This window comes from Echinops telfairi, unplaced genomic scaffold, assembly GCF_000313985.2.
Source record: "Echinops telfairi isolate 266 unplaced genomic scaffold, ASM31398v2 ScPeMD7_44;HRSCAF=162, whole genome shotgun sequence".
In the NCBI taxonomy this organism is placed as follows: domain Eukaryota; kingdom Metazoa; phylum Chordata; class Mammalia; order Afrosoricida; family Tenrecidae; genus Echinops; species Echinops telfairi.
In genome coordinates this window covers 14200497-14214000 of record NW_022103942.1, presented here as the reverse complement: position 1 = coordinate 14214000, position 13504 = coordinate 14200497, and the positions used below count along the sequence as shown (strand labels likewise).

General features: G+C 38.0%; 1 pseudogene; it reads left to right on the top strand.

Moving 5' to 3' along the window:
- The first annotated feature begins 7063 nt into the window (after nucleotides 1-7063).
- Nucleotides 7064-7845, top strand: LOC105979405 (annotated as a pseudogene).
- Nucleotides 7846-13504: the final 5659 nt, after the last annotated feature.

The following is a 13504-nucleotide window of genomic DNA, read 5'->3' as shown; positions in this document are numbered from 1 at the left end:
TATAAATATATTTGCATATGTACATGTCTTTATCTAGACCTCTATAAATGCCCTTTGCCTCCCAGCTCTTTCCTCTATTTCCCTTGATTTTCCTCCTGTCCCACTATCATGCTCAGTCCCCACCAGGGTTTCAGCACTTCCTCTTTGTTACATTATTTCTATAGCTCATTTGTGAGATTTTTCTCTTTACACAGTACTAGTTATAACATATTTTGCTTTCTATTTTCTTTGCTTGCAGTGATTAAATCCTAGTCCAGTGGTGAATGTGAATAAAAGATACCTATTAGAGTCTCTTTAATCACTTGATAATTTGAGTCCGTGGCTCACTTTAGACACCTATCCAAAGGAATTATACCAAATTTTCCATTAATCACTGCATACTTATAACTGACAAGATTTCATTCTAACAATAGATATAATCATCTCAAGATGAGCCATTATTAGTATGAGTATGGTAAAGAGCTCATCATCTACTCTAAGATTCTGATCCCCTGAGTGCAGGATAGAAATCTCTGTTTTACTACCGATTTAACATTAAGGGTCATACATTAAGTCGTGTGCCTCTGGAGATTTATAAATGTTTAAAGCTTTAATAAACTTTGCTTTTTACTTTTGAATCACAGTCACTAGCTGAATAAAATATTTGATTTTTTTTCTAAAAATGGAAATCTATTTATATGCCTCAGGCAAACTAGCCCTGTATTATAGTTTTATATAATTGATTTTTCTAAGTATTGATTCATGTGGGACCACAAAGCAGAAGTTTCCCCACTCACAAAATTTAAAGGCACTTTTGAATATTATCAGCAATTTATTAATTATCTCAATATTTTAAAAAGCTAACTTATAGAATATATTTTAATCTTCTTTTATGTGTATTATAGTATTCTCAAGGTTTCACACTATTCATAGTTTAAAAAGGGCATTATACAATTAGAGCTAATATTTATTGAATACTTATTGCATGTCCAATGGTGTATTGTTTTACTATATTAACTCACATAATTCTTAGAGCCACTCTATCATATAGCTACTAATAATATCAATTTTTTACAGAAAGGAATATTCAAACTTCGAGTAGTTAGAAAGTGCCAGGCTCATTTATACATCATATGACCTTTCGCAAGGTCATACAGGTAATAAATGTTGGCGTTGCCTTTGAGCCAGACAGTCTAAGTACCCAGGCTATTAAGTGCATTTCCTATTCAATAATTGATTCTTAATAAATATTTGACTTATAAAAGTATTTGCTTATAATTTTCCAAGAGTCACAACTCTCACATTACTTTAAAAATCAATAATAATTGATCAATAATAAAAATAAAAATGTCCACAATACAGTGTTCTGCTAAGGATAAATTCATCTAGGAAGACAAATAGAACCATTGGGAATTGTATATTGAAATGATATCTGAAAACAGAAATATGAACACAGTAAATTTGTATTAATTGAAAATATACATGATAGAATCTCAGAGCAATAAAAAATGCCCAAGGTGAAAATATTTTGGATACTTTAAGACACTTTAGAAGATGGGTCCCAATGGCAAAGAAATAAATAAAGTTTTTAAATAAAGTTCAGACCTGCCAAATAACTTTGATACCACAAAAATTTTATTTACTTACCTGCACTCTTCTTGGTATTACTTTACGGAGTCTATTAACTGTGTGAGGGTAAAAATGACTATGTATGTGTATCTTGGTAATTACTGTAGTCTTAGTTCCTAGTCTTATAAATGAATGAGAAAAAACAGGTTCCAAAGTGGGATTAAGATCTACTTGGAAGTAACAGCAACTTGGAATTAATATAGAATTAATTCCTGTCTATTTCCAAGTTGATCTTGATTCCACTTTGGAGCCTGTAACTTCTCTAACAAACCACATTATGAGTATAGTCTGGGACTTCAGTATGCCTATTGCATGGAATTATCAAATCCAGCAGAGACATAGAGAATGATGTAGGTTAAAATAATGGTGTTAAAATGGTGAAGAAGTCAGATAATGGAGGTTGTATCTTTGATATTCATTTTATAGGAATCACCTTTATGCTGAACCTTGTGGTATCTTGTGTATTTAGACGATCCCTTATGCTGTTGTATTATAATATGCCTGTCTGTGTAGCTGATTTTTTTTGCTTCTATTAGGGTATATACCTAAGCATTCCTGTGTCTATCCTGAAGTTCATCATAAATTAAGCATATAGTTAGCGTGTTAGCCCAGGTTAACTAGAGAAACAAATCCAGAGACTCTCATGTATGTGTTAGAAAGAGTTTCATATCAAGAAGTGATTCTATATCAAGAAAACATCCCAGCCCAGTCCAACTCAAATCCATAAGTCTGATACTAGTTCATAAATCCCATAATAGTCCATAAGTCCCTCTTCAGAATTACCCAACCACACGCAATGATGCAGAAATATCACTGGCTGGTGGGTGCAGAAATATCAAAGTTGTGTGGATCCAATGGCAATGGAAGCATCACAGGGATCTTGCAACAACCAGGGTCAGCCAGCAGGAAGGTGAAGGCCGAGAGAAAAAGGGGAAGTTACCAGGGCCCTATTAATGAGAAGGCCACACTCACAGGGAGGCATCATCAAACTGTGATCTGATTGACAAGTTGAATAATACCCATATACTTTTATACATTTTCAAGTTGAAATAAAAATATTTAACTACCACAGACCATCCCTTGTCAACTTGACATCTTTACATAACTCTTTAGTTATACATATCTGTGCCTAACAGGATAAAATTAAAATGCATACAACTCAAACTGTGCCAGGCTCATTTATACATCATATTCCAAAAGTGAACAAAATGAAAACATTCTATGCCTAATCATTTCAGTTATGCAAGCACCTACACCATAATCCTATGATCCTAACAACATAGTCCCTCACATATGAAAGTTTGTAATTCAGCCACTTCATGCCTTTGTATCAACCCAGTGCTCTGAGGAGATAAGCATATTCTTTCAGGTGAAGAAACTTTATTCTAGTTGGAACTTTGTCTTTATTCTAGTTGGAACTTTGTGAGTCTGCATCCATAAGCAAAGCCAAATCAGGACAGGCCATCCATAAAGTCAGCAGAAATACGTACCAGGAATATGTACCAGCAATATGTACCTTAAAAATCCTGTCTTCATCTGGTCAGGTTCTGGTCAACTATATTTGGGCTACTGCCTTTAGCCTTGCCAGGGTGTCCATCAGCCACCTTGCATTTCGACAATGGACACACATTCTCAGGAATCCTACCCCCCCCCCTTGGACTAGGTCATGGCAAAGGTTCGGGTTCTTCACAACACTTTAAGCAGCAGATCAGCCAACTCGCTTTTGTTTTCTCCCCCAGTCCCTGTGAACCTGGTCCATGGGTGACAGTTGCCAGACTCAATCGATCTCCCTATTGCTACATTTCTCCCACCTCCATTAACAAATGGATCCAGGTGATCACCTAGTGAGCATTTCAGGCTGCCTGCAGGTCCCTTTAACGATGGGTCCTAGACAGGAGAGTTGCTTCATGGCTCTAAATTTTTCCAAATTCAGGAGCAAACCATTTCTTCAAAATCCAAAAATGCCAAATGGTTCCTCTTCTCTCCCCTCAGTCTGCCAACAGCTCTGGTGGCAAGTCTTTGAAAACTCAAATGTGCTGAGCACTCAAAGTCTTGAGTGGGGCTGACTTTTTCTAAGCCTTCTTTGTAGGCATTTCCTATGAACGCATTTAACAGATTCAACTTAATGTCTGAAGGCAGTAGGCATATAAATGCTCTATTCATACTTCTCAATAATCATTTCTAGCACACATTATATCAACAACAGGTAGAAAAAACATATATAATCCTAGTATAGCCAGATTCTAAACATGTTCTTTTTTTTAATCATTTTATTGGGGGCTCATAAAACTCTTATCACAATCCATGCATACATCAATTGTGTCAAGCACATTTGTGCATTCGTTACCCTCATCATTCTCAAAACATTTGCTCTCCACTTAACTCCTTGGCATCAGCTCCTCATTTTTTCCCCTCCCTCTCCGCTTCCCGATCCCTCATGAACCCTTGATAATTTATGAATTATTATTAGAATGTCTTACCCTGTCAGACATCTGCCTCCATTCACCCACTTTTCTATTGTCTGTCCCCCAGGGAAGAGATTATACGTAGATACTTATAATCAGTTCCCCCTTCCTAGTCCACCTTCTCTCCTCCCTCGGGTATCACCACTCTCACTACTGGTCCTGAAGGAATCATCTGTCCTCGATTCCCTGTGTTTCCAGTTCCTATCTGCACAAGTGTACATCCTCTGGTCTAAGGTAGAATCGGGATCATGATAGTGGGGGGAAGGAAGCATTTAAGAATTAGGCGAAAGTTATATGTTTCACTGTGGCAACACTGTAGCCTGACTGGCTCGTCTCCTCCCCGCGACCCTTCTGTAAGGGGATGTCCCATTACCTACAGATGGGCTTTGGGTCCCCAATCTGCACTCCCCCTCATTTACAGTTATATGATTTTTTGTTCTTTGATGCCTGATACCTGATCTCTTCAACACCTCATGGTCACACAGGCTGGTGTGCCTCTTCCATGTGGACTTTGTTGCTTCTGAGCTAGATGGCTGCTTGTATATGTTCAAGCTTTTAAGACCCCAGATGCTATATCTTTTGATAGCCAGGCACTATCAGCTTTCTTCCCATTTGCTTATGCACACCTTTGTCTTCAGTGATCATATCGGGAAGGTGGGCACACAATGATATGATTTTTTGTTCTTTGATGCCTGATACTTGGTCCCTTCGACACCTGTTGGGCACACAGGCTGGTGTGCTTCTTCCATGTGGTGTTTGTTGCTTCTGCGCTAGATGGGTGCTTGTTTCCCTTCAAGCCGTTAAGAACCCAGATGCTATATCTTTGATAGCCAGCCATCATCAGCTTTCTTCACCACATTTGCTTATGCACACATTCATCTTTAGCGATCTTGTTGGTAAGATATGCATCATGGAATGCCAATCTAATAGAACAAAGTGTTCTTGCATTGAGGAAGTACTTGAGTGGAGGCCCAATGTCCATCTGCTGCCTTAATACTAAACCTATAAATATATGCATGTAGATCTATTTCCCCATATTCATATATGGACATATTTATATATGCACATGCCTGTATTTAGACCTCTATAAATGCCCTTTGCCTCCTACTTCTTCCCTCTATTTCCTTTTACTTTCCAAGAGGAAAGTTATCATGCTCTGCCTTCATTTGAGTTTCAGTAAATTCTGTCGGTTACATTGCCCTTGATCAATCCCTTCGAGGACTCTAAAACCATCCTTGCCACTTATTTTGGATCACTTCTTGTTCCCTTGTCCCTGAGTTATTCAACCCCACCTCCTTCCCCCCACATCCCCCTCTCCCATGTCCCCCTGGAACCAACGGTCCCATTGTTTTCTCCTCCAGACTGTTCATCCAGCCTGTCCTATCTAGATAGACCTGCAGAGATAATAATATGCACAGAAAAACAAGATATAGCAAGACAAAGCAACAAAAGAAGACACAATGACGACAACAAAAAAACCAATGAACGCCCTCCCCCAAATAAGTGACTAGATAATTTTTTTAAAAAGGAAAAACCTGTAAATAGTTCAAGGTCTGTTTGTTGACCTCTAGGAGTGTCCTCCAATTCAGTCTGATGGGGTGCCATGCCCTGTTTATCCTTTGCACTCCCTTGGGACCTCCCTGCTCTGCTCTCCCTGCTGCTCTGCTGCATGCCCTTAGTGTTTTGCCTCTGTGTGAGGGGGTCAGACCGGGCCAATCCCAACACTGAGTCTCCAGTGTTGTCCCCCGTAGGGCCATGGGTCAGCGAAGGACGTCATGTCTCATAGTGGCACCAGCCATATAGTCCACTCTGTGCATTGGCTGTTCTGAGTGGGGATATCGTCCTATAGGCTTGGTGGTCCAAGATGTGCTCCACTCTCTCTTCCTCCCCCTTCATTTGCTCTTGTATGCTCTGAACAGACATGTCCCCTTCCCTGAGGTGCAGCTTCAGTGCTGTCCTCTAATGTAAATTCTTCTGGGGGCAGGGGTGGTTTCCACATTGGGATTGGGACCAGACCCTCAAACCCCTCCACTGGTTCCCTGCTCCATGCCGCCATGCTGCATTCACATTCCAGAACACTGGGTTTAAGTCTGGTCCCTCTTTCCATATGGAAATATGAACAATACCTTCCTCTTGGGTAGGTTAGTGCCCTGTTCCCCTGCTATACATTTCCATCCCCCTCCCCTTTTTAGTTGGCTACCATATGTACCCCTGGATTTGGTCTGTATGGCCCCTCCCATACTACCTGGACACCCCCCCCCCAGGAATGTCTGAACACATTCTTAAAAGAGTCTAATTTCATCCTTTCTTAACCAAACTACTCCATTCATATGCAATATAGCCTTAGGCCTATGGCTGCATCACATTATGGCATGGCCTTCTGTCAGCCATGTTGACTAAGTAGCATGACCTCAGAGAAGGTCAAGGGCCTTTTTGTCCCCTAAGCTCAATTTTTACATTTATCACATTCATTTTCACCATTTCCATTAGGAATGACCAAAGACAAATTCAGGGAATCAATTCCTCACTTAGCACATTCTTTCCAGAGAACAGCCCAGTCAAATGCATGGCCACATCTGACCTCTTGCTAGCCAAGGAGGAAAAACTACCAGAAAGCAGAGGGCAGACGAGCCTGTGATCTCTATCTTCATTATTTGTTTTTCTAGTACCTCACTCCTCAGATACCAAAATGTGTTAAGCTGGGTTGCCTAGAAAAATAAATGCCAACCAACTCATATATGTATTAGAAAGAGCTTTATATCAAGAAGTATAATATAGTATAAACAAGTATAGTATCAGCAGAAAGCATCCACTTGGAGGACGGAGGGAGCTGCGTGGAGGAGGGAGGTGCAGTTAGCGCTGCGGTTGGGATTGCAGGTAGCACTGATTAGGCTGTGCAGTTCCCAGCTTGGAGGTGCTTGCTGCCATTGCTGCCTCACTTGGTGAGTGCAGCCTGCTCTGGAGCAGAGTCTCCTGGGGCCAGTGGCACCATGGATCAGTGTGTTGTCACCTCCTTCAAAACTGTGCTGGTCTTTCTCAACCTCATCTTTTAGTGCAGAGGGCATTCTGTACTATGTGGGGCCCTGTCTTTATCACTTATGAAGATTATGACCACAACTTTGGAAACATGCACATTCTCATTCCTGCTGTGGCAATCACCACTGTGGGAGCCCTGCTTTCCATCATTGGGTTAAATGGCTACTGCACCATGATCCCTGAAAGCCACTGTGGACTTGCCACATTTTTCATCATCCTACTCTTGGATTTTGTCACAGAAGTCGGCATAGTGGTGCTGGGATATCTTTATAGAGCAAAGGTGGAGAATGAAGTCAACCATGGTATTCAGAAATTCTATAAGGCCTACAAGGAAATCAATCCTGACACTTCTAGCCAGGCTATTGATTATGAACAGAGACATCTTCACTGTTGTGGAATTCACAACTACTCAAACTGGGAAAACACAGACTGGTTCAAAGAAACCAAAAACCAGAACATTCCTCTCAGTTGCTATAGGGAGCAGGCTCCCAGTTGTAACAGCAGTCTGGACCACCCCTCTGACCGCTATGCCTAGGAGTGTGAGGCTATAGTTGTGAAGAAATTATAAGAAATCATGATGAATGTGATCTGGGTCATGCTGTCCTTTGAAACTCTTCAGCAGCTGGACATGCTGTGCACCTGCATTGTGCCGTGCAGAAGTAGAGATCTTGCATATGAACTCCTCATCACCAGCAGAAAGTGTGCTGAGCAGCCCAGTTGGCCCCTTCTGACCTAAAGGTGAATTAAGGGGGCTGCCACTGCTGCTGTTGGCCTCCTGAGCTCTTTGAGTTAAAATACAAGAGCACTGGTGCTGGACAGAGAAGCTGGAATCTTCAATTAGCTCCTGTCCTCCCCTTTTGACTTCCTTTTCCCTGGTTCTAGTTCCTTCTTCACTTCCCTCCATAAGCTTGAGTATAGTAATAAATGTTCTAGTTTCAGAATTATATGGGAGTTGTGTGGTGTGGTAGAATTGAAGGTGGCCAGGGCCTGCTTTTGCTACCTCTGAGCATTAGTGGGACTGATTTCTGAAACACCTTGTCCCCTCACCCCATCCCCCAACCCCTTTAGTCTTCACAATGTAGAATTCTTGGCCAAAGGTTTGGGAGGGAGTGGGGAAGAAGCCAGTTGTGTGCTTAAAGTGATGACTAGGCAGGGCCCCTCATCTGTGGCTGTCCTTTTAAAAACTATATATGGTAGTCCACTAAGATATCAATTATAAAAAATGGCTAAAATAGACTTTAGAATCATGGTATATATCTTGATTAATTTTTACAATCAGAGATTTATCTTTGAACCTAGTGATTTTTAATCAAAACTGACTGTATGGAAGGAGTATAATATATGCTCTACTGTTTTAAAGCAGTGTGTGTGTGTGTGTGTGTGTGTGTGTGTGTGTGTGTGAGAGAGAGAGAGAGAGAGAAAATGTGAGCCCATTCATCGTAAGTCTAAAAGTCATTTAGAAATAATTTACCCATGTAGACTCACAAAGTAATATGTAGATGTAGTTCTCAGTTGTAAATAGAAAAAATTAATTCACAGAATTAAGTTGTTTAGTAGCTTGTATATTTGTGTGTTTTTTTCTACCCAGAAAGATTATTTGTATTCTGTGTTTATTCTCATAATGGCTTTATTGCTTTGATTTTCATTTTGTAAACGTCTACATGCTTTCATAGGCAGATTTTGGCATTTAACAAGAATGAGACATGTTAGGATGATTTGTAATTTAAAGTGATATTGGAGACAATTGCATGGGTTTTTAGCAGCAAATAAAGGTGTCTTTATGCAAAATTCCAACAATTAAAAATGAAACATTGTTTCAACTGATATAATATTTCCAGAAAGCAGATGTGTTTGTGACATTGCTCTTGTTAATGTTGTAGCATAAGAATGTTTTAGGGAAAAAGTATGGTTTTGAATCACCAAAACCTTATGCTTGAACAAAGTGCAATTCTACTCTAATTCAATCATGGCTCCTGGTAAACTGGGAATTTGACATCTTACTTATAGGACTGTTCTTGTACATCATCTTAGAAATATTTTGCTCTTGTTTAGTTTTTAATATTGCATCAACTTTTTATATTTTCATTGTGAATGATGTGAGGTTTGCATATCAAATCATTCTTTTTTGCATTGAACAAATTAAACAACTTATCCAACCTTCCAATGGCTTGCCCGTTTTTCTTACTCTTCCCCACTTTTTTTGCCCATAAGCTTCTTGTAGAATATGATCTACTCCTTCACCTAGTTAAGACCTATCTTCCCTGTAGCTTATTTCCCCTTTCTTCTCCCCACCCCACCCAGCTGGTAACAATCAAAATTTGTTTCTTTTGTTTTGTAAACCTTTATAATAGTGATCTTATATAATATTTGTACTTTTGTGATTGGTTGACTTCACTTCAAATAATGTCCTGCAAATTCATGTCATGAGGGGTTCCACAGTTTCATCATCATTCTTTAATGGAGCATAGAATTCCATTGTGTGTACAAACCAAAATGTATTTATCTATTCTCCCACCAGTAGACATTTAGGCTGTTTCCATCTTTTTATTTTAAATAGTCTGCAATGAAATGACTGTGCACATATCTGCTCATGCTCTACTCTTTATTTCTCGAGGTTATATACTCCCAATAGAGGGATTGCTAGGTCAGATGGTATTTCTACTTCCAATTGTTTGAGTAAGGGCCATACCATTTCCCACTATGGCTGTACCATTTTACAATACCCCCGCCATTATCTAAGAGTTCCATTCTCTCTGCATTCTATGTAGCATTTGCTATTTTCTGTTTTTCAGAACCTTGCTATCAGTTCTGGGGTGAATTGATAGCTCATCATTGTTTTTATTTGCTTTACTCATATAGCTAATGACCAAGAGAATTATTTCATGCATTATTGACTGGCTGAATGTCTTCTTGGTGGACTATTTGTTCATATCCTCTGTCCATTTTTAAATTGAATTTCTCATCCTTCTCTTACTGAAGTTTTTAGAAACTTTAGAGATTAGTCCTCATCCAATATATCATTGCCTAATCCGCACCCCTCAGTTTCTGGTTTCTCTTTATACCCTTTTGATGCACATAAATATATTATTTTTAAAAGATCCTAGTCCTCTATTTTGTCTTCTCGTGTTTGTGTTTTTATTGTTCTTGATAGAGTTCTTATGCCATGCATTCTGGCTCTATGTCTGTGACTATTTTTTCATTAATAATCTTTAAAGTTCTACAGATTAAATTTAGATTTTTAATCTATCTAGAATTCAGTTGTGTATATGTAATGAGATATGGGTCCTGTTTCATATTCTGCAACTGGAAATCTAATTTTCCATCACCATTTGTTGAAGAACCTCTATCTTCCTCATTTTATTTGTCTTTTTTTGAAAATCACCTGTCCGTAGATAAATAGATTCATTTCTGAGTTCTCAATTCTACTTGATTGGTCTACATATTTATCATTGTATCAGGACCAGGATGTTTAGACTAACATGGTTGTGTTATAGTTTGCGAGTTCAGGAACTCAGAAACCTACTTTGTTCTTATTTAGTAGTTCTTTGCTTATCTTGGTTCTTTCCTTCCCATGCAAAGTTGCTGTAGTTTTTCCATCTCTAAAGAATGGCAATAGCATGAATCTTGAATAAAATATTTTTCTTTAAATTTCACTTTCATTCTGCCATGCTATATAATATCAGCATGTTGTAATTCTGTGATACAGGGCACATACAGGAATTTCAAGTACATTCAACACAGTACTCTTAATTTCTCTGCCCACTGTCCAACCACTGCAATATCATTGTCCCATAACATATGGTCTCTTTCTCCAACTGTCCATTCTTTTAGGCTAAAGCAAAGGTACATGTATTTTTAAATGACATACACTATAAGAAATACCGTTTAAATATATTTTAAATGCTGTATAAATTTTTATCAAAAAATGTGAAACTTTTCTAATCTCTAGAATAGTAGCACCTAGCAATTAACTGCCTGATATTTCAATTCTAGGAAATAATTAATCTGACATAATTCTATTAATTAAACAAGATTATTTTGAATATAGCATATATATATATATTTAATTTTCAAAAGGAATAGAAAGTCTTTCATTCCAAAGATAATTGGTTAAAATAAGTTACCATTGAGAATTCTAGCACACATGCATACATAAAAGTAGTCAAAACCAAAATATTATGCAAAAGAATGTGCAAAGTCTAAGTAATGTAACAATAAACATGTTAATAAATGCCATTAATTGTGATCACAATAAATTTTTCCTTTAGAATATAAAGGTTAAACATTTCAGAGATTACAAATGTTCCCCAACAAAACCAGACTCACTTCTTTTAGATAGTGACATTGTGTCTACAATAACATGAACATTTTACCACTGCCCCTCCTGAGTGACCTTGTGATTATGTTCTGGCCAGAGTGTGTGAAGTGAAGTGATGGATCAGTTTCTGATTTAAGTTCTAAACTGTAAATGTGTATTACATGTGCCCCTCTTTTTTCTCTCTGTTTCTATATACTAATATAAGTGAGAGCTATCTTGGACTGGATAGAAAAAGGAAAGATCCCAGGGATTTTGGAGAACAACCAGAGAAAAGTGCAACTTGTGGTTAGACTATCAGTCCCTTATGCTTACACTTAAATTGTGAGGTGAGGGATGGGGAAGTCTATCATATATACTTTCAGACTGGCAGAGTGCTCTGTTTTCCAGTAGTTGACATTATGTCCTAAGTAACAGCCATTGCAAAAGAATATCTAAAAGAAATGAAAGCATAAATTTCATAATAAAAATTATACATAAAAGTTTATGGCAACTTTATTTGTAATAGGTGTCAACTGAAAACACGCTGTGTATCTGATAAATAAGTTGTATAAACATGCAGTGGAATACTACTAAGTAGTAAAGATAAACATTTAAAAGAAAACTTTATATTATGATTTGCATGGAGATTTATGGAGCAAATCAGTTTCCCATTCAGTTATTAATATGCATTGTATCATCTAATTAATTACTCTTTCTCTAATGTAATATCACCTATACCACATCTACTCTGAGTTTCCTGTTTCCATTTCTCATTCTTTTTAAACCCTTCCTGCCTTGTATATTTTTTCATATTAATGTTTTGAGAATGATGATGGCAACTAGTGTACAAATGTGCTTGACACAATGGTTGCATATATGGATTGTGATAAAAGTTGTACGAGGTCCCAATGAAATAATTTTTTGAAATGGTATGTTTTAGGTTTCAATTTTAGTATGTGTGCTGCCAAGGCAAGCACCCTTCTGAATTTTTGTCCTTGAAAAAATGCTGCCATTTATATCTCCAATGATTGATTGTTCTAAGAGTGCTTACCCCCCAGTGTCATTCTTCACCTTATAGTCCTGTCCATATTTGGCAGGAAATTCAGTTTTAGGTCAGAAAGGTGAAAAGGGGCCATAACCTTGCAGGTTCCATCAGTCTTATCCCATGATTTTGAGTTTTATTCCACATTTTTTCCACTCCCACTCTATCCAGAACCTTCTTTTAGAGCAGTTTGCGGTGGTAACAGGGCACCTTCTACTTCTTTTGGTCTCACTGTCATGGAGGCTGAGGATCAGATGGTCCATTAGTCCATTGAATTACTTTTTTCTTTCTCTCTTTGATTTTCTTCACAGTTTGTTATTTCAGAAAGAAGTGACCTATAGTTAGTTATTAGAGAACCACTTACGAACTTTTAAGACCCCAGTCACTACTCATCAAAATAAAGTGAAGGACATATTCTTTGTGGAGTATTTTGGACAATTAATCTTTATGTCACTCAAGACTATGTCTCTGAGCTCCCAGGTGTAGGGTCTCTCTAGCTAAAGGATTTTTATTATGGCTATAACATTTTCATAACTTTACCCCATGTACACTGTACCATATTCATGGATATAATTGTAGCATATGGAAATGCATTTGTAGAACCATTATCTTTTAAACTTGTATATATGCATGAGTATACACCCATACTCCTTCCCCAAATTATTCAGTGTTTGTTTCTATGTATAAACACATAAATTATTGTCATTGTTGTTTTTACAGGATTGTGTATGTAACTGGATTTACCTCTGTTGAATTTAACTATTGAAGTCCTCCCAGTGTGTTTCTCTGCTTTTATCATTTTTAGTGACCTTTGCTTATTGAATATTACCTTCCCTTTCACTGAAATTAATATATATCTACCCTCGTTTCTCCTAAAGTGAAGAAACTACTAATACACATGTATTAGTCTAGGTACTTTGGAGAAACAAATCCACAGCGACTCATGTATAAGAGTTTTATGTAAAAATAAAAGTGCATCATGAAAACATCCCAACCCAATGCTGCCCAAGCCCACAAGTCCAACATTAACCCAACACCAGTCCACAAAGTCCTCCA